The sequence below is a fragment of the Neofelis nebulosa genome, chromosome 1 (assembly GCF_028018385.1).
Source record: "Neofelis nebulosa isolate mNeoNeb1 chromosome 1, mNeoNeb1.pri, whole genome shotgun sequence".
NCBI lineage: Eukaryota > Metazoa > Chordata > Mammalia > Carnivora > Felidae > Neofelis > Neofelis nebulosa.
Genome location: NC_080782.1, coordinates 83478655 through 83500850, shown reverse-complemented (window position 1 = coordinate 83500850; position 22196 = coordinate 83478655). Strand labels below are relative to the sequence as shown.

The 22196-nt window shown below is 36.0% G+C and overlaps 1 protein-coding gene across 3 annotated transcripts in view; it reads right to left on the bottom strand.

Annotated features, from left to right (window-relative positions):
- The window catches only part of KIAA0825 (KIAA0825 ortholog), a 387603-nt gene that overhangs the window by 342458 nt on the left and 22949 nt on the right, over nucleotides 1-22196 (bottom strand). The window lies entirely within an intron of this gene.

Below are 22196 nucleotides of genomic sequence, written 5' to 3'. Positions count from 1 at the left end.
CGGTATAAATGAAATGAGAAATTTAAATTATAAGAAATATACACGGAATAAATATTAACAAGAAAAAGGATTGGGGAATGTGGTTTTATTTCAGATAAACCCAAAATACTTGACAAATTGTCTAAAAAGTTTTGCAGAGGCTACAACACTAATGGACTTCCTCATCTTTAGTTATTTAATTGCAACAAATTCAGCTAATTCATTATCCAAAACAAAATAGCTGAATTTCACACAGGCATCATCTGGAACTTCAATGAGGTAGTCTTGGGATAAAGCTTTTATTTTTTGCACAGATTTTATTTTAAAAGGGAAACATTCAACTAAAACATTTTAATATAAAAGTCGGTGGCATCACAAGGTTTGTCATTTGTAAACTCAATTAGCCCCAATACAGAATAATCACAGAAATGTCATTCTAAAATACATAAATTCTCATGTATTTAGATCCTCTTTTTAAAATATTTTGCAGTAAAAGGTATAGAACACCATATATTCATCAGAAATTATATATCTTTAGGGTACCAAAACCTCAGTTTTTCCATATAAGCAGAGTCTGAGATCTTCTTACCTCCCTAGTCATTTCTAAATCCAATGGCCAATATTACTAATAATGAATTCAGCTTCTGTATTTGGATGTTTTTGGATCATTTTGGGTAGTTCAACTCTTCAGATGATGACTCATTCAAAAACTGTTGCAAGAAAATAAAATTTTGCTTTTGCAGTGAAAAAATTTGATCGGCTAAGGGTCTGTAGAAAGCTCAAACTTAGTAAATACTTTGGAACTAGCTTCTCTAACAGAACCAGTTATATATCAATACTCTGCTAAGACTTGTCTTATCAATACTAGAAAGTCTCATAAGCTCAGATTCTACATATTTAAAACATAAGAAAATAGGCATAGAGATCAGTTTAAATATAATAGCAAAATAGCAATATGAGTTGTTATGTATCTACTGTGTACAAATATATACGTCATCTTCCTTAATTCTCATAATTCTACAAAATAGTTATTACCCTCATTTATAAGGGAAGGAACCTGGGCCAGAGACATTAACTAACATGCCCGTGTAGCAGCTACTTACTGTTAGAAGTAGAATTTGAACTGGATCTATTTGGTTCTAAATTTTAAGGCTGCCTCATCTCTTGGGAAATGAATCACTTACTGCATACAGAGTAGTTTTGCAGAAATATTTTCTTTTAACATTTTTATTTATTTTTGAGACAGAGAGAGACAGAGCATGAACGGGGGAGTGTCAGAGAGAGAGGGAGGGAGGCACAGAATCTGAAACAAGCTCCAGGCTCTGAGCTGTCAGCACAGAGCCCGACTCGGGGCTCGAACTCAAGGACCACGACATCACGACCTGAGCTGAAGTCGGACGCTCAACCGACTGAGCCACTCCGTCGCCCCAAAAATATTTTTTTAAAGATTATATATTTTTGAGAGAGGCTGTGTGTGCACACTCATGCATGAGCAGAAGGGAAGAGAGAGAGGGAGAGAGAGAATCCGGTGCAGGCTCCGCATTGTTAGCACACAGCCGGATGCGGACATCAGTCTCACAAACCCTGAGCTGGAACAAAGAGTGGGTGTTTAACCAGCTGAGCCACCCAGGCGCCCCATAGTTTTGTGGAAATATTAACCAATATGCCAAAATGGTTATCCCTGGGGGCGCCTGGGTGGCTCAGTCGGTTAAGCGTTCGACTTCGCCTCGGGTGATGATCTCGCGGTTCGTGAGTTCGAGAGCCTGGAGCCTGTGTCGGATTCTGTGTCTCCCTCTCTCTCTGACCCTCCCCCTTTCATGCTCTGTCTCTCTCTATCTCAAAAATAAATAAACGTTAAAAAATTTTTTTTAAATAAAAAAATAAATAAAAAAAATAAAATGGTTATCCCTGGATATTTTGACTACTGTTGATATTTATTTTCTTTATACTTAGCATTTTCCTATATTTTTGCAGTGAGTACTTTTATACACGTTAAAAAGCAAAATTCAACCAAGTGAATGTGAAGATCTAATTGGCTTTGCTAAACTATTCATGAGTCAGGCAGCACTTTATCTAGCAAAAAGAGAGGCACTCCCGGGAGGTGTGAAAAATGAAGGGTTTTTATAGAGGAGGGTGGGGACATAAGAGTTATTAACAAAAGCAGTGTGTTGTTCCAGACAAGGCTGTTTTCTAGGGGAAAAAGTATGAGGTCTTATCATGCAGAATACCTCATCTTTCTCTAGAGGATAGAGAGGACTCAAGTGGCAGACTTATTGGCATTGATGGAAAGGAAAATTTCCTGAATAACTAGGTAAGGCCATATTTCTGGCGGAAGGTGAAAATGCAATTAGATTGGATATTAAGCTCCAGTTTGGGAACTTGGTCTGAGCTACACCTTTTTGGGCCTGTGGTTTTCCTTTTTGTTAAAACATATATAATGAAGACAAATACTTTAAAAAGAAATTATGCCTGCTCTCATGGGGCTTTTGATCTTACATTTTGTCTTCATTTGAAACCTCTTCGAACCTTAACACCTCTCTTGCCAATTTGAATTCATCATTATTCTCAAAATCAAATTCAAAACTTACATAATCCCTAAATATCTCTTGACTACCATTTCACTAAACTTTTTGTATTATTTTGTGGTATTTGTGCTTGCAAATGCTGTTAAAGGAAAATGTGCTGTTCTGTGCTATGTTGGTATTAAATGTATGTTATGTCTTTCATTGAAATGGAGTAAAACAATAATGGGCTGAAACATGTTGAGCATTCAGATGGGGTTGGTGACATCATTTTGAAGGATTCCTGATACAGAGTTGGGTGATTTTTCTCTATCTAACCTCAGTAGATAAGTTAATCAATAAATACAAATAATACATTAAAGAAGTGCCACTTGGTAACAACAGGGTACCAGAATGATGATGGTTCAGAATTTTCATGTGACCACCATAGATCTATGATGCTTCTGTATTTAAGATATGGTTCCATGGTCATGAAAGACAAGAGAAGCAAGAATGACATTTATAGGTAAAGAGAGAGCAAGGATAAGAGAGAAAACTTGATTGGCAAAATAGAACAAATAGGATGAGAAAATTAACCTGAACAAATAGAGATGCACAGGACCAACAGAAGAAATAAATTAAAAAGGGAGAGTAGCCTGTGTAAGTGATGCTACAAAGTGTGAATTTAAAGGTTTTCTCAATGGAATGGCAGTGATCCCTGCAGGAATGTGGTGACAAAAAAAGGACTGAATGGGCATGAGCACAGACACCAGACCTCCCATGTCCTTCCAAGTACTCTGCAGGTCCACCGTGTGACACTGTGCCGGGGCATCATGAGGGTATCATGAAAGGGAGATTGACAGTCTCTCCTCTAAAGGAGCAGAGACAGTAAAAACATAAGACAATAAACAAGGGAGCCAGTAGAAAGAGCACTCTATTCTCTAAGTAAGACATAACTAAGTAGGACCTCAACAACAAAAAAGTGAATTATTAAGGGACTAATATAACTTGACAAATACCTCAGTGGTATTTCAGAAACATAGACCAACCTTTAAAAAATTTAGGGGGAGGGGCGCCTGGGTGGCTCAGCTGGGTGAGCATCTAACTCTTGATTTTGGCTCAGGTCATGATCTCCCAGTTTGTGAGCTTGAGTCCCACATTGGGCTCTGTGCTGACAGTGCAGAACCTCCTTGGGATTCTCTCTCTTTCCCTTTCTCTCTCTCTGCCCTGAGCCCACTCACTTGTGCTCTCTCTCTCTCAAAATAAATTTTAAAAAATTTAAAAAATTATAGGTGGAAAAAGGAAGAGACTGTAAAGCTGTGTAGCTTAACCTAATCCAAGATCAATCAAAAATGGGAGCTGAAACTTTTTAAAGTATGCTTTCTTTTTGAAATTGTCATTCCACAGTACTATTTTTAAATATTCATTCTCCTGTAATGTTTCTGATCATTTTTGGCATAAGATTAAAAAACCAGTGCTTAATATTTCAAACAAGTATTAACAGCCAATCTAATATTAATTATTGCCTTTTAAAAATGAGTAATGTTTGAAGAATTATATCTGAGCCAAACATCTGTAGATCAAGTTTCAGCCATAGGCAAATTATAGCAGTTGAGCTATAAATTCCTAAGAACAGTGACTACAATAAAATATGTACATATTATAAGCACAGCCAGAACACATTAAAATAAAGCAATAAAAAAAATCAAACCTCATTTGATCAAAAGAAAGTTCACGAAAGTAATTTCGGAATCTTGTCTTTTACCATATTTTAAAACAATACTTTCTAACCTATGGTTTCTTTTTCATTATTTAAACACCTATGATTAGAATCCTCATTTTATCCTTTTTTTTTTCTGTTTCTTCAAGAATAAAAATCCAGAGTGTCATTTTTTTGTGTGTGTAACCAAACAAATGCATGTTTTCTCATGCATACACTTTTCTCAACTATACACTTTTAAAAAAGTGAAAAAAGAAAACCCAACCAGTGGGAAGAAATCTACACTGAAAATGAGTTAGTAAAGCAGAAACTGTAGGACCATGTGATTTCTCCTCTGTGGAAAAGCCCAGTGAGGAAGGTCAGATGCCTGAGATTCTCAGCCCAAACTGTGGACTTAATGTGTCTGCCACCTCTACTTTACCTGAAGTCCTACTGTCTAGCCTAAAAAAAAAACACTTTTAATCAGCATGGTAAGGAAATGTTTTCATTAATTAAAAATTTATGCTCCACATTTAATTAAACAAATTTCAAAATGTTACACTACACTAAAACACATTTAACTCTAAACACCATTGAGTCAAAGAATCAGTAGGTTTGAGTTCAGATCCTCATTCTGTTAATGACTTTGAGTAAGACACTTGATCTCTCAAGAGGGAGAGCTCACATTCCTCATTTATAAAATGAGATGGATGGATTTATTAGGCTCTGAGATTTCCTCTGGCTATAAATTTGTTGTATTCTTTAAGGAACGGAAGGAGTAGGACATATTTCTAACTCCCCCCCCCCACCCCGCCTATTAACTCTTCCAATGGAGTACTTTATTCATTAATACCATCATTTTTCTTATATCATGCACTCAAAGCCATTTTAAATGATTTCCTTTGCCCTTTCCCAGGACTGTTACATGAAAGGCTTATGCAGAATCTGGGGCATCTGGGTGGCTCGGTTGGTTGAGCTGCTGGCTCTTGATTTCGGCTCAGGTCATGACCCCAGGGTCATGGGATTGAGCACCTCATCAGGCTCTGTGCTGAGCATGGAACCCACTTAAGATTCTCTCCCTCTTAATATGCTCTCCCTCTTCCCCACTTGTGCTCTCTTGCTCACTCTCTCTAAAAAAAGAAAAAGAAAAGAAAAGAAAAGAAAAAGCTTATGTGGAATCTCTAGTTGAGCAAGAAATAATATGAGAAAAGAGGAAATGTGAGGCAGCAAAATACTCTTTCATGGTAATAGGTAGATACCCAGTACTAATGTTTTACCCACCACCCCCTAGCTTCCTAAAATATACTAAGAAGCAGCGAGCGCATGTTTCTGGGCTTCTCTGACTTGGCACACTCTTCACTCAACAAAAGATGTGTGAGATCAACTGACCTTGGACATTATGCCTCCACAAGGAACAGGGTGACAAACCTTCACAGACATCATGTGTCCCTGACCTATTATTCTTTGTATTCTTTATATTCTTTGTATTATTTGTTGTATTGCTGGTTCAGGTTGAGTTGTTGGTTTAATAAAAGTAGCAGAGTGAAAATAAACTTTGACTAGGTCATCTTTTTTTTTTTTTTTTTTTTAAAGTAGGCTCCATGTGGGTCCTGAACTCAAGACCCCAAGATCAAGACCAGAGCTGAGATCAAGAGTCAGATGCCCAACCGACTGAGCCACCCAGGCGCCCCCAGGTCATCTTTCTTAAACTCTGATCAGCCTTTTATTCCAGTCTGGCTCATTTTTACTTCTCCATCCATATCTAGTCACAAAGCAGTTCTCTGGATCATTCACAAAGTCTTGCCAATATTACATAATCCAAAATTTAACTTTCAATAAATCTTGAAAATTTTATGTAGTTCAGTAAATTCATTCATTAAGACATGGATTAAAATTATGATGGCTGAATAGTTATTTTGATGATAATTACAGCTAACTTTTATATAGCATTATATGGGCCATGCATTGTTCTAAGTATTTTATATATATGAACTCATTTAATTCTTACCATGATTCTATGGGTCAGGTATTATTATAATCTCCATATTAAAGATATAGAAACTGAGGCACAGAGCGGTTTGTGAGTTGCCCAAGATCCTTTACATATGAAGTGGCAAAGCTGGGATTCAGAGTCCTTAATCACAATGCTATAAACTGCCTCTCTGTGAAGACTTCTACTTAAAAGAAAAAAAAAATTACTATTTTACATCTTATATGTATTGACTTATTTACTGCCATATGTATTTGACAGCTATCCCTAAAATCACTATAAATTTCCAAAGATAAATTTTTTAAGGCTAGATCTTCCCCTTATGATATTTCAAAGTCACTAGAAATTTATTTCTTTTCATCAATTACTGGAAGTTGAAATTTTAATGTTTTAGCCTCTCCAAAGATTGAGAGACAACTAGGATGGATCTCAATTTGTTGACAGTCATTTAAGATTCCTTATGCATTAAACTCTTACATTAGGAAATACAGAACTTTATATTCCATTTCATTTATTTTCTCAACTCTCATCTATGTATTAGGACTTCCACCACAGACTGCTATAGTTTCTATTAATAATTGTGGAAATTCTGATTATTATAATTAAATGCATGAGAATATTAGTATACATCCAATAAATACACATAGTAACATGCTATGGCTATTAAAATCTGCCTTGATAAAATATAAAATACTTCATTGTAACTCCTCTATTAGTAATTTAAATATGTGCATGTATGAAGCAGAAATTGACAGGATCAGTCAGAATACACTATTGTAGCTTGACAAGCAAACAGAATTAACTGTCATATGTTTTACTCACCAAATCTGACATCGCTTTCTTTATTTTTCAATGTATTTCTCTTTGTAGAAAATATTTTCATTTTAATAACTCTATAATCTTCAATACGCAATCCTAGCCATCTCTTGCTTTAACACAGCAGTGAAACCCAGATAATGTGAAATTTTAATCTCCACATTCTTTTATAACTTAGCACTCATGCATTTCACAGGACTAAAGAATTATAAAATTTTATATTTGTAGATTAGACCTAAATACAATCACAAATCATAGGGTTAAGGATTAACTAATGAAATTTCAAGCACAGTAAAAGCTTTATTAATTTGGAAAGTAGTACATCTGCATTAGTAGAAAGTTTAAGTTATGGTATACTTTTAAAAAGGCAATTGTATTATCTCTCAACTAGGAATAACAAACATTGCTTATAAAATGCGTCAATTACATTTTTAAGGAATTTTCTTTTAACAACTAGATGAGAATGATTCAAACTTAGTATGCACTTTCTATCTAAATTGGTGCTTCTAAAGAACGTAGGTCTTTTTTTTTTTTTTTTTTAGGTCTATTTATTTATGTATTTTTGAGAGAGAAAGAGAGCAGGGATGGGAGGAAGAGAGAGAGAGAGAATCCTAAGCAGGGTCTGCACTGGCAGCGAAGAATCCAACACAAGGCTGAAACTCACGAATTGTGAGATCATGACCTGAGCCAAAACCAAGAGTTGGAGGCTCAACAGACTGAGCACTCAGGCACCCCTAAAGGATGTAGGTCTTACAGTATGTTCCAAGGGTTTTAGAATTTCTCCTAAAATGCTGTTAATAGTGTTAATTAGCAATTCATATTAATGTGATACTGTTCTCCTAAATTTTGGAATATTAGTAACCTAACATTAATTTCATGAATAACTCTATCCACTGAAATACCCTGTTATGTCTTCTAGGACTTTGCTCCATCAGTTATCATTAACTAGTCCTGTATCATCAATATCCCTTTCAGCTGACTATAAACATGTTCCACTTTCTTGCTTTGTAGAAACAAAACCTTCCCTAGGGCCCCCTTCCATTCATAGCCCAACTTCAGCAAACAGCGTCCATAATCCCTAATCTTTTACCTCATCTCTCATTTACTTCTCAACTCAGAGCAATCTGATTTCTGTCTCTGTCCTTACACTGAAAGTGACTAAATATTTTTCAATTCCTATTCATACTTAATCTCTGCACTAGTTTGGTACTGACAGCTACTCCTTCTGTAAGAGAGGAGAAGTTGTTTCCTCTCTTGTCAATCTTCCAAAGTACTAGTACAAAGTACTAGTTCTTTTCTTGCCTCTTACACATGTATTCACAGGCTCCCAGTAGGAGTCCCCAAATTAGGTAGCCAACCAGCTAAAATTTCTTTTTTTAAGCTGACAGACAATATATGGATAGGAAATGGTGGTCAATTTCCATGCTAGCATACCCAGCTTTCCTGGTCATAACTATCTGATCCAAGCTAGACATCTGACCCAAACTGAACCATCAGATGTAAATAAATTCTGAAAGTTGGAATGAAGGCAGGAATAGGGAACTACTTGGAGGTATACCATCCAAGTTAAATCCAGCCTCCCAAGTGAAGGTGCATAGATTTTTTGGCTGAGGCCCTAGAATTGCCTAGTTTCTGTCCTTCTGGGACTGAAAGTTCATAAAGATTGTTTTTTTGGGTTTGTTTTGGTTTGGTTCTGTCAGATATACACAATAAATTTTCTCCCTGTTCTACTGAGAAACAGCCACTGTTATTTTCTTTGCTTAAATTAACCAGACTATTTTATTAAACTAATAAACATATTTATTGGCTCCTCTCTCATCTCTGGCATTAAACACTGATATTCACCACAAGGTTTTCTCTAGAATTTACTTCTCATTTTAATTACTTCCCTATGCATTCTTCATTCAAAGCTATTGCTTCTTTTTATGTAATTTTACCAGATTAAAGTATTTTAATTTTTAAAAATTTTATTTTTATTCACTGGATTTCATTCTCCTTGGATCGTAAAAAAAAAATCTATTCCTATTAGTTCTCATGTTGTAGTCTTCCCAAATATCCTTATTCCCCTTGCCTGACTTGGAAAGGGAAATATAGAAAATTTTCTTCCCTTTCCCTTTCAATCCATTTCAATCCTTATTCTACACTTTTTTTTTTATTGAGTAACCTCATGCATCTATTATCTCTATGCTGAAAATTTAAAGTCTGTATCTCTAAACCTAGTTCGTCCTCCAAAACCCCAACAACTATTCCAAACACTTACTTGGCAATTCAACATTGCTGGTTCAAAGGTCCCTTAAACTCAACATGTCCAAAATATAATTCAAAATCTTTTCCTTACACTGCCTTCTCTTCCTAGACTACAGGGTCACTACCTACCTAATATCATTCCTTTTCCTTGCCCTATTAACTTAAATCAGGTGTCAGTAAACTAGAGCACAGTCTGTTTTTTCTTTGACCAGCCAACTATGAATGGTTTTTACATTTCTCAAGTGTTGTAAAAATAAAAACAAACAAAAAGGATATGCTACAGTGGCCACATGTAGTCCATAAATCCCAAAATATTTACTATCTGGCCTTTAACAGAAAAAGTTTGCTAAACTCTGCCTTAAATGGTCACCAAATTCTTTGACCTTTTTTTCCTCTAATATAGTAAATGGTAACCAAATGCTCTCAAATTTGACTTCTCCCTCTATGTGCTTCCAGGGTCCTACCTATGGCATTATTTATTGCTGAAAAAAACAGAAAAACCTCCTATCTGGCCTCCAAGATTCACATCTTGTGCCTTCATAAGAAATATATATTTGGTTATTGCTCCTTGCCTCCCCTAGTTCCTTCCTTACTTTGTCCTATGCATCTCTTCCATGTGGCCATTCCTAAGTTGTAGCCTTTCTAAAAATATTGTAACCAGAACTGCAGCATTTTACTAAGTTCTGTGTGTCAGTCTAATGACCTATTGAACCTGAAGAGGGGACTGTGGGAACCCTCAAATTTGTAGTCAGCAGGGTGGAAGTAGACATCCCCTGGAGAGGTGTCACTTGATGTTCTCACATAAAGTGGGGACAGCCTTGCGGGACTGAGCCATTAACTTTGTGGGGTTTGTGTTAACCCCAGACAGTGTCAGAATTGAATTAAACTGAATTGTAGGACACTGAGTTGGGTTCCAACTTGCATATTGGCATTCAACTTATTGTTTTAAAAACCAAATCAGACAATTCATTACCATGCTTAAATACCACTGTAGGTTTTGTACAATGCATAGGACAACCCAGGCTTTTTATCTTTTTTTATATATATAGTTCTTCATATTTAATTATATTTTTCTACCATAACTGTCCTTGATTAACAACTTGAAATAGCCTCCTGGCTATAAACTCCCTCTGCTAAGGATGTTTGCAGCAGAAATCATATTTATGGAACACATTTACTTCATCTATGTATATAATATTGTTTATAGACCACATATAATTATAACATTTATTATCTTCAAACAAAGAAAATTGTGGCTTAAATCATTTTTTAAATGCTTTTTAACAACTTAAACCATTTTTTAAAAATTGTGAAGAGGTAAGAAAATATACTTGTGAAAAACCAGGATTTAACATTTAAGCTATCAAATAAAATTTAAATGTGGTAACTTAAAACCCTTTCCAGTTTCCATTTATGAAAAAAAGGAAATTAGATAAAAAGTGTCTCTAAGGACCCTTCTAGTTTCAAACTTCTATTATTTTAGTCATGTGATCTATTTCTCTAATATTTAATCTTCTGTTTTATTGCCTTTGCAGAATATGTTTTAATTCTATAGTACAATAGAAGTATAATTTGTTGTTGTTTAAAGCGGATTCATATGAAATGACCTGAAAATCTATTTAAAAAGCAATCAGTGAAAGTACATATAGGATTTCTTCATGTTAAATCTGAAAATCCATCACTATACTCTCTTTTTACTTTATTTGCTGCTTAACATATCTCAACAGTGAATCTATCATATCAACATAGTCATCATGATCCAAGCTGCAAATAATAGAGAGTGTCAGTGTCAATTTTGCTTTCTCACACTTGCTTCCCTTCACTTCATCTGATTTTAATAATCCCTGTCAAACCACAAACAGTCCAAATTACCTTCATGACACAGAAGCTTTCAAGGAGCAGACAGAATCTCAACTTTCATTTAGCAACTACAAAAGAAAGCTGTCCAGCTGGACAAATATTATTTCCACACTTGACAATCTCTACAGTTGAGCATGCATTTTAATTTTAACTAAACCTGCCAGGAGTTTGATATGAGCTTCTTGTTTTGTGTAGATTGACTCACGGGATTATCAGACCAATGACTGTAATTGTGATGAAAGAACCTAGCATTTTTCTACTAAAAGATAAATCATATATCAAAGCTAATGGACCACAATGAACACATAAGACATATGTGAAGGCATACCTTATAGGAGGAAAACTACTTAAATTAGGTGTTTTAATCACTAACTTAAGTCTGAACGTAAGAATACATTCTTTTTATTATTATTTTTTTAAAGTAGGCTCCATACCCAATTTAGGGCTTGAACTCACAACCCTGAGATTAAGCGTCACATGCGCTACCGATTGATATAGCCAGATGCCCCCAGAATACATTTTTGATATAATTTTTAAAAGAAAATGCTAGGAAGTAAAAATAAAATGTAAAAAAAAGTTAAAATTTTATCCATGGATATTATTGACAAACAGATTCTAAGAGTGAAATCAAAAGAGATTTTTTTGGGCTGATTCAATGAATAGTCAAATTTCTAGGAGAGGTCTATGCATCAAATTATTTAATAAAACTAATGTTCTTGACAAGACATTAAAATAAGTCCACTCTACACTGAGGCCTGCGCAGATCCCAACCTGTCTGTGGTTTGGGGTTCATAACTGCCTCGTAAAGCAAAGCAGAGGGTTTGTCTTCTGGGAAGACAAAGTCGTGTTCTCTTCTGAAAAAGCCTCCTATATGGTTGGCTTTGGCATCCATCCCTAGGGATACAGGGATTGGGACTTCATGAGTCTGGGTTTTCAGCTGAGTCAGGAAGAGAATACAGTGCTCATAACCAGAAAATCTAGAGTCGGGTGTAGTCACAGAAGTGGATTCCTTAACAATAAAATAATAATAATAATAAAAATTAATAATAATATTTTTTAAAGTCCACTCTATACTAATCAATGTGCCCATGTACAAAGTAAAACTCTGAAAAAAAGTTATAGTAAAAAGAAATAATAATACTAAGTTTGTAGAAAAGTATTAGAATAAAAGTTACAGTGTAAAACTATACTAAAGAGCATTATACCTTGGAAGTTTAATTTATTGAATTTGAATCTGAAAGTTCCAAATGATAAGACATTTCTTGGACCATTTCCTGTCTAAGCTAGGCCTAAATTCCTCCTACAGTTATTAGAACCTCACAATTGCCAGATGTCAAATCTTCCCTCCAACCTGTTACACTTGGCATTAATCTTGGGTTCTCCCTTCTCCATAGGCCAAACCATTGCCTATTGGAGCCCTGTTCCTTTCCCACTGCTATGTTGGACACCACAGCTGTGTCCTTCACTCATTTTCTTAATCTTCCTCTTGGTCAAATTAATCTCTATCCATGTCCTCTGCTACAACCTGTGTTTTGGAGCACCTGCTCTACCTATCCGACTTCATACTGGATATCTCCCTTGGATGGCCCACAGATACCTTAAACTCAACATGTCCCCAGACCATCTTATTATCTTCGCTTCGAAGTTTCCTTCTTCTCTTGAGGTCCCTATGATAGTTAACAGCCCCACTATCAACTCGGGTACTCATGTCTGTGAGTGGGAGTCATCTTACACATTCTACCATTTTCTCATTAATCTCATAGCTAAATGATCAGTCTTCTCTTATATCTCCTACCCATCCATATCCTATTGTACCTGAATAGGTTCAAACTTCATCATTTCCCTCTAACTCATTCTCTATCCTCCCAAGAGAATGGTTTTTGTAAAACAGAGATAGAAATCATTTATAGCAAGATTTTAAGTCCACGTGACTGGGAGAAAAATCATACTCTTAAGAGACAGAAAAATCAGAAGAACTTGTTAATTTGTAGAGGGAAATTTGGCAAGGAGGGGGGTCACCCAAACCAGGTCTTTTTTAGAATAAAAAAGGTACTGAAAATAATTAAAATTACATAATTTTTCAAATGCTGATTATTAACCAATTAAATGGTCTTACTTTATCTGTGGACTTACAATCTACATTAATAATTATATTCAAACACTACTTTCAAAAATTACATGCTTTCAGGGTACCTTGGTGGCTCATTCACTTAAGCATTCAACTTCAGCTCAGGTCATGATCTCACTGTTCCTGAATTCAAGCTCCACATAGGGCTCTGCACTGATAGTGCAGAGACTGCTTGGGATTCTCTCTCTCCCTCTCTCTGCTCCTACCCCACTGACTCTCGCTGTCTCTTTCAAAATAAATAAATAAACTAAAAAAAACACATGCTTTCTAAAGAATTCTTGTATCTGTGATTAAAGTAAAAAGTTTATGTTATTTGAATATTTAAAAAATATACATGATTCATTTCCATATACTTTAAATAATTTCTTAGCTATATCTGTCTCTCAGATACTTTTCTGAGAAAAGTATTTTTTATGATTATATATTTTTTATATTTTTCTAAACTGCATTTTAGGGTTGGTAAATTTTAAATTGTTGATACCTGTATAGTCTCCCTCAGATGTTAAGTTACTTGGTAAATTTATTAAGTTCACAGCAAATTTTACTAAATGGAAAATACCTCAGTTTGAATTTTTATTAATAAAATATATTAATACTTAGCCTAAATGTTCTTAAAGGTAGTGGTTTGGGCTCTTTGTATATATATATTTTTTTCCTCCATGGAGACTATGATCAATAAACAAAACTCAAATACATATAAATTAAATTTCTGAAATTAAAAAAACCTCATCACGTATTTATGATTAGCTTCAATGTTTTGCTAAACTTAGATGCTGCAGGCTTTCTCAGTTCAACTTTACTCTGAGCTGGAATATCAATTTATCCAATTAAAAATATAAACTCCAGCAAAAGATGTTTCTTATTAGTCTGCATATTTCAAAACACAATTATGGAATTTCACAATTAAATCTTGTAGACCATTTGAGTTCTCATCATTTAATTTGTTCAGTCTTCCCTTTAATTTCATAGGGATACATTTCATGGTCTTCCTATTTATTTGTGAGCATTGGTTTCAATTCAATTCCCTAAATGCATCATATAAAATTGATTTTTTTTTCCACCATTTGTTGAACACTCTGATTAAAGATTTCATATAGATTTTAAAGAAAATGAAACAAAAAATTTAAAGGGTAATGTTACAAGAGTATTTAATACCATGATAAGCACTTAAAGTCAATTTCCAAAATACTGAAATTCTTCAAAGTTTCAAATATTTCTAAATCCAAAAATAAAAAGTGTATACTGCCATGCTTAAGTTATTTTTATTTTCTTCAACAGCAGTCTAATCATAAAAAGTTAAGGCTGGTTATGTTGTGTATAAACATATTTGTCTTTTTCACAACCACATCTCCTATTTAGATAGGTAAATTTGCAGAGTATTTGGGGTATAATTATGAGTTACCATGGCATCACAACATATTCCAAGTATAGGTTCTCTTCATAGGTTCTATATTTATTTAAATTTTTTATGGTGTTGTGTTCTACTACAACATATTTTTAATATCACTAAGACCAAAAAATTTTATCATGTTGCAGTTTGGAATTCAATTTATAGTAGGATCCACAATAATGCCAAGTATTTCACTGTTTAGAGAATGAACGTCTAAATGCTTTACTTTTGGGGCACCTGGGAGGTTCAGTCGGTTAAGCCTCTGACTCTTGGTTCGGCACAGGTCGTGTCTTATGGATGGTGAGATCAAGCCCTGTGTCAGGCTCTGTGCTAACAGTGTGGAGCCTGCTTGGGATTCTCTCTCTCCTTTCCTCTCTGCCCCTTCCCAGCTCTCTCTCTCTCTCTCTCTCTCTCTCTCTCTCTCTCCTTAAAAATAAATATTTTTTTGGCACAAAAACAGACACATAGACCAATGGAATAGAATAGAAACCCCAGAACTAGACCCACAAACGTATGGCCAACTCATCTTTGACAATGCAGGAAAGAACATCCAATGGAAAAAAGACAGTCTCTTTAACAAATGGTGCTGGGAGAACTGGACAGCAACATGCAGAGGGTTGAAACTAGACACTTTCTCACACCCTTCACAAAAATAAACTCAAAATGGATAAAGGACCTGAATGTGAGACAGGAAACCATCAAAACCCTAGAGGAGAAAGCAGGAAAAGACCTCTTTGACCTCAGCCGTAGCAATCTCTTACTTGACACATCCCCAAAGGCAAGGGGATTAAAAGCAAAAATGAATTACTGGGACCTTATGAAGATAAAAAGCTTCTGCACAGCAAAGGAAACAACCAACAAAACTAAAAGGCAACCAACGGAATGGGAAAAGATATTTGCAAATGACAAATCGGACAAAGGGCTAGTATCCAAAATATATAAAGAGCTCATCAAACCCCACACCCGAAAAACAAATAACCCAGTGAAGAAATGGGCAGAAAACATGAATAGACACTTCTCTAAAGAAGACATCTGGATGGCCAACAGGCACATGAAAAGATGCTCAACGTCACTCCTTATCAGGGAAATACAAATCAAAACCACACTCAGATATCACCTCACGCCAGTCAGAGTGGCCAAAATGAACAAATCAGGAGACTATAGATGCTGGAGAGGATGTGGATAGACGGAAACCCTCTTGCACTGTTGGTGGGAATGCAAATTGGTGCAGCCACTCTGGAAAACAGTGTGGAGGTTCCTCAGAAAATTAAAAATAGACCTACCCTATGACCCAGCAATAGCACTGCTAGGAATTTACCCAAGGGATACAGGAGTGCTGATGCATAGGGACACTCGTACCCCAATGCTTATAGCAGCACTCTCAACAATAGCCAAATTATGGAAAGAGCCTAAATGTCCATCAACTGATGAATGGATAAAGAAATTATGGTTTATATACACAATGGAGTACTACAGGGCAATGAGAAAGAACGAATATGGCCCTTTGTAGCAACGTGGATGGAATTGGAGAGTGTGATGCTAAGTGAAATAAGCCATACAGAGAAAGACAGATACCATATGTGTTCACTCTTATGTGGATCCTGAGAAACTTAACAGAAACCCATGGGGGAGGGGAAGGAAAAAAAAAAAAAAAGAGGTTAGAGTGGGAGAGAGCCAAAGCACAAGAGACTCTTAAAAACTGAGAACAAACTGAGGGTTGATGGGGGGTGGGAGGGAGGGGAGGGTGGGTGATGGGTATTGAGGAGGGCACCTTTTGGGATGAGCACTGGGTGTTGTATAGAAACCATTTTGACAATAAATTTCATATATTGAAAAAATAAATAAATAAATATTTTTAAAAAATAAACTACAATAAATAGGTAAAAAATAAATGCTCTACTTTAATTTCATGAATTAGACATGAAACTTGAACCATTATTGGAATTAATCTTTTATTAGAAATATCCAATGATACTGATTTAAAATTGGCATTATTTAACTGTTGATAAGGTTCTATTAATGGAGCCAACACATTAATAGTTATTGATTCACCTTTCTTATATGAACAAGAAGACCTGTAACTGAAAATGAGAGAAGTTAACTTAGAAGAACCACTTGATCTAAATAAAAAGTAAAGTTTCACAGAGTGGCACACAAATGTACCTTCTGCAGGTGAGTTATTAAATGTAGCATTTTCAGGCACAATCTTAAAATATGACTGTGCAATAGATGTCGCTGATTCATCAGCAGAAGCATGTGTTCTTATTTTCATGTGATCAGTGATGTCATTATAGCCCCCATAGTTTGAGTTACACATTATTTCAACTCCATAAGTTAAACAAAATTCCGTGCTGTTAAATGTGCACTGCTGTGTGTGTGCATGCGCATGCATGTTGTGTTTGAAATCAATGCCACCAAAAGGGTTATTACAAAATAAAAATATGTTACTCAACAATAAAAGTAGTTGTAGATTTATGATACATGATAAAAAACTTGTGGCAATAGATTTCAGGCTGCATTCACTCTATTGGCGAGACTGAACAAAAGCTGGCAAATGTTGTGCTACCCATGGGCAAGGGCATGGGCTGAGCACCAAGTGGCTGACATATCAAGTGTCCAGCAGAAGGAGCAGCATCAGATACTTCTGCCACCACCACCACCCAAAGCCTGAAAAAGTTAGCTGTACCTAACTGCTCATGCCAGAGCACATTCATTTTATCAGCAAGCACCCTCATGTTACCCTTGAAAAAGGTGTGTTAAGCTATTATTACTTCCAGAAAGGATGTGGAAAAGGGAAATGGGAGATTGCCAACTTAGCCATATGGTAAAGTGAGAATTCCATTTAGTACACTGGAATCTCACATATGAGATTATGTCAGAATGTAGAAATACAAAATATAGGTTTACCTAAACCTAAGCTGGTTTACATGCAACTATTAATACTTTATTCAAAAATGAAAAATCGGGGACAAATGCTAAACCAGATGAAATACTAGGACAAAAGGCATAAATTGAGACTATCTTGGGCAAACTCAATATATGATATGTTATCACTATATGTAATATTTTAAATAAAAATATAACTTAAGTAAAAGAACTTATGTACATATAAAAATGATAATATAGCTCTGTATGGCATGACATAAAAAGATTCCAAAGAGCTGCATTATCTCATTAAAAAAATAATAAGTTGTAGAACTACATATGTAGCATGGTATAGTTAAAACGCTTTTGAAAAAAACAAATCATCCCAAAATATCACGAATGATAGTCAACAAGCTAGTAACAGTGCTAATCTATGGGCAATGGAACTAAAATGGGACAAGGAAAAAAGAAATTTTTACTCTTAGTAACTTCCTTTATCTATCTGAACTTATAATGAGCATGTCTTAATTCTGACACAAAAAGCAAAAACAAATTTGGGGCACTGGGGTGGCTCAGTCAGCTAAGCGTCTGACCCTTGATTTCAGCTCAGATCACGATCTCATGGTTTGGTTCAAGACATGGAGCCCTACATCGGGTACCTGCACTGACAGCATGCAGCCTGCTAGGGATTCTCTCTCTGCCCCTCTCCCCAACTCCCACACACATTCTCTCTCTCTCCCAAAATAAATAAATTTGAAAAAAAAAATGGAAAAAAATTTTAAAAATACAAAAAATACTGCATTAGCTAATTTAGTATCAACTGAATGGTTCAAGTAACAAATGACCTAGAATCCTACAGTGGGAAGTTCCTTCGAGGCAGATGGAGATAGAGAAGTCAAGCCACCAAGAAAAAGTAAGATAAAGGCATTTCCTGAAGGTGGGAGCCCAGTGATCTTCTAAAATCTACAGCCTCCCAGGCTCCACAGTTGAAGACATTTAATCTCTCACCATATGTATGTTGAAGCCTTCTCCTAATCTGGAATGATCCAACAACTAGTGAAGAGAGGACATAAGAAGCCTTAGCCAGTTAACTTGAGAAGTAAATAATGAGTTTGTCTCCTGCTCATTTCTATTCTCTTCCAGAACCTAGACTCTTCTTAATAACTTGCTTATTACCAATATATAATTAGGTCCCCATCTTTTGTTCTGTCTTGTTTTGTTTTTGAGAGAGCGCATGTGCAAGGATGTATGCATGAGTGGGGAAGGGGCAGAGAGACAGAGAATCCTAAATAGGCTCTATGCCCACCTCGCGGTGGAGTTGGGGGGAGGGTAAGGTCTTTTGCAACACCGTTAGATCAGGACCTGGGCCAAAATCAAGAGCCACTTAACCAACTGAGCCACCCAGGTGCCCTGAGGTTCCCATCTTGAGGTTTCTTTGTATGTACTAGGACACACTCCTAAACCCCAGCCACAACTACCTGCTCCAGATTCATGAACCACCACCAAGAGGGGCTCCTGGTAATTAAAGTGATTAGAACATCCCTAGAGCATAAATGGGACTGTTCGGGCAAGACAGAGCAGAAAACTCACAGATGAAAATAATGAAAAATAAAACCAAACAGGTTTGGGGCACCTGACTCGCTTAGTCAGTAGAGCATGTAACTCTTGATCTCAAGGTCATGAGTTCAAGCCCCATGTTGGGCCTAGAACGTACTTAAAAAAAAAAAAAAAATTGAAAAGGTATGCTAAGGTTTTTTTTTTCCTCTAGAAGGAAAATATTTGGGTTTTATTTTGTAAATCCTATACAAAATAGGGAGTCAGAGTGTTTTTGGTTTTTCTTGTGTTTTTTTCTTTTTGTTTTTTTTTTTTTTGTGTGTGTGTTTTACTAAGGCAGTACCTAACTAATGTTGAATAAATATTTTTCAGTGTTAAGATGAGAGAACAGAGGCAGGAAGAACAATTAAGATAGTGAATTAACCCACATGAAGGTGATGATGAATAGGAAGAGGATGATGGGCCACGAGAAAAGGAAAGATGGTTTTTGAAATAACTTTCCAGAGTATAAAACTTGGGTTGCTGAATGAGGCAGGCAAGTATAGCTGAGAGAAAACCAGGCAGGTGTCACATGTCCCAGGTACATGTGTCACATGTCCCAAGCTTGGATTTTAGACCCAAGTCATTAGAGAAACCAAACAGGACAATATGAAAAGTATAAAGGCACCATAAGAGATAGGAGATGTGTGGATGTGTCATTAGAAGCTAGCAAAGAGTGAAAGCCAAGGTGTGGGTATTCCTGGGCAATAAAACTCAGGGCAGGAAAAAACTAATTGTAAAAAGATGGGCATCAAACAGAGCAGGGCATGCTTGCTGTCAAGGGCTCTTACAGCCTTGCTGAAGGCGGTTATAGATACCATCCAGTGTATGTCCATGCTAGCCTTTGAGGAGCTAGCTGAGGGGTGGGTCACTACCATGGTCACCCATACGTTTTCTACTGGTTGGGGCATAAGGATAGACAAATGAGAAGGAGCTAAATTATTACAAAGGAAATTCTGAAACTTTAATCTGGATGAAGTTATGAATAGATATAAAATATAGGAGGTAAATGGTGATAAGAAGACACGGCAAATGTAGTTTTACACAGATGATTTTGAGTGTATTATACAAATGGAAATGTCCAGAGTAGAGATGGAGGCGATACATGAGGTGAATGCATGAGAAAACATATCATTAACAATGTCACACTGAAGTCTGGAATACCAAGACTCGGACAGTATCTTAAAAAAATTTTGGACTATGATTCACAGGTTAAAAAGTACTTGTGTGCTCTCTCTAAAATAAGTGCATTGCAAACTCATGTGTATGTGTGCACATACTCATCTTTAACATAGGTTTCATGAACCACTACTGATCCTTAATTCTTGCTTTGATTTCTATTCTCTATTCTACTCCTTTTTCTTTCTTCATTTTTATTTATTTTTTAATGCACCCACAGCCTCTAGAATGATTTAAGCACCTGCATTTTGGCTTAAAGATTTTTAGATTAAAGAGAGACCTTGGGAATGTCTCGGTGGCTCAATCAGTTAGACATCTACCTCTTAATTTCAGCTCAGGTCTTGAGGTTCATGGGATGGAGACTCACTTTGGGCTCCGGGCTGACAATGCAGAGCTTGCTTGGGATTCACTCTCCCTCTCTCTCTGCCCCTCCCCCACTCTTGGGTGGGCTCTCAGTGCTGGTGTTCTTTCTCTCTCAAGATAAACTTTTTTTTTTTTTAAAGAGACCCTTGTGATCATTTTGTAGAACCATCCATAAAGACATGACTAATCAATCCAGAGGAAATGTTTTTTTGAGAAAGGGTAAAAAAGAAAAAAAAGCAGAAAATTAAGGACTGGCATGGGACCACTAACAGGGAGTAGAAGAGAACCAAGAAGATAAAGAAAATGGAAAAAAAATAGCATCAAATTTGTGTCCTTGACTCTATTGTAGTGTTTCTCAAAGTGTAGTCCAAGACTAATTGAAGCAGAATTACCCCAGCAACTGTTAAAAATTCAAATACCTGGGTCTCATCCCAGGCCTTAGTGAATTAAACTCTCTAGGTATGGGTCTTGACATTGGCAATTTAAGTTTCCCAGGGCATTCTTTTCACCAACTATTTTTATCTCAGTGCCTTTCACAAGTCAGCTTTCAAAATGTTACTTTCCAGGAACATGCAATCTCACTTCACATATTAGACACATTCTTGAAAAGTTAAGGGAGTACCTGCACACTAAACCATTACTCCCCCAGAGACTATCATGATTAATTTCAGAATTGGGTTTCCCCAAAGGAAACAAAGAAGCTTCTGGAGTCTTCAGCCTTTAAACATTCTTTTTTCTTTTTTTAAATGTTATTATTATTTTATTTTTTTTTTTTTCAGAGACAGAGAGAGAATCTTAAGCAGGCCCCACACTCATCTGAACAGAGCCTGATGTGGCTCCATCCCACAACGCTGAGATCATGAACTGAGCCAAAATTAACAGTCAGATGCTGAACAGACTGAGCCAACCAGGCACCTCAAATATTCTTTATCCACTTAATTTTTCCTCTATTACTTATGCAAGTAGTTGGCCAAATGAATTTACAATTCTCATTATCTTTATTCAGTTTAAAAGCATACGTATTTAAGAATTCAATATCTTAACATATTTCATTTTTATTTTCACCTGATTTCACTGGACTTAACTGGTTAAGTACCACAATCAAGTGGCCTTTAGCAGAACTCACAGGCAGGAAGTGCCTCAATGAGATATTTTTCAGAAAAATCCAAATACTGAAGTTTATGGTTTGGACAATAACAGCAAAGATATCCCTTTATGTGATGAGCTATGCTAACAACAGTATCTGTCAATTTATTACCAACTGAGAACCAAGAAGTATATGATATGAATCTATTCTATTCTAAGATGGAAATCATAGCAACATTAAACTACAGTAGCTAACATTTATGCACTTGCTTCATATCTGGCTCTATTCTAGACCCTCTGCATGGGTTACATTGATTACTCATTTCATCATTCCGATAATCCTGTGAAATAAGAACCATTTTAGACCTCATTTCCCAGATGGTGAAGCTAAGGTACAGACAGCTGTTTAACTTTCCTGAGGTCCCACAAAACTAGAAATAGGAGCTGAGATCCAAACCCCTATCAGTGGTCTCTAGAATTTGTACTCAAGGCAGTGTGCT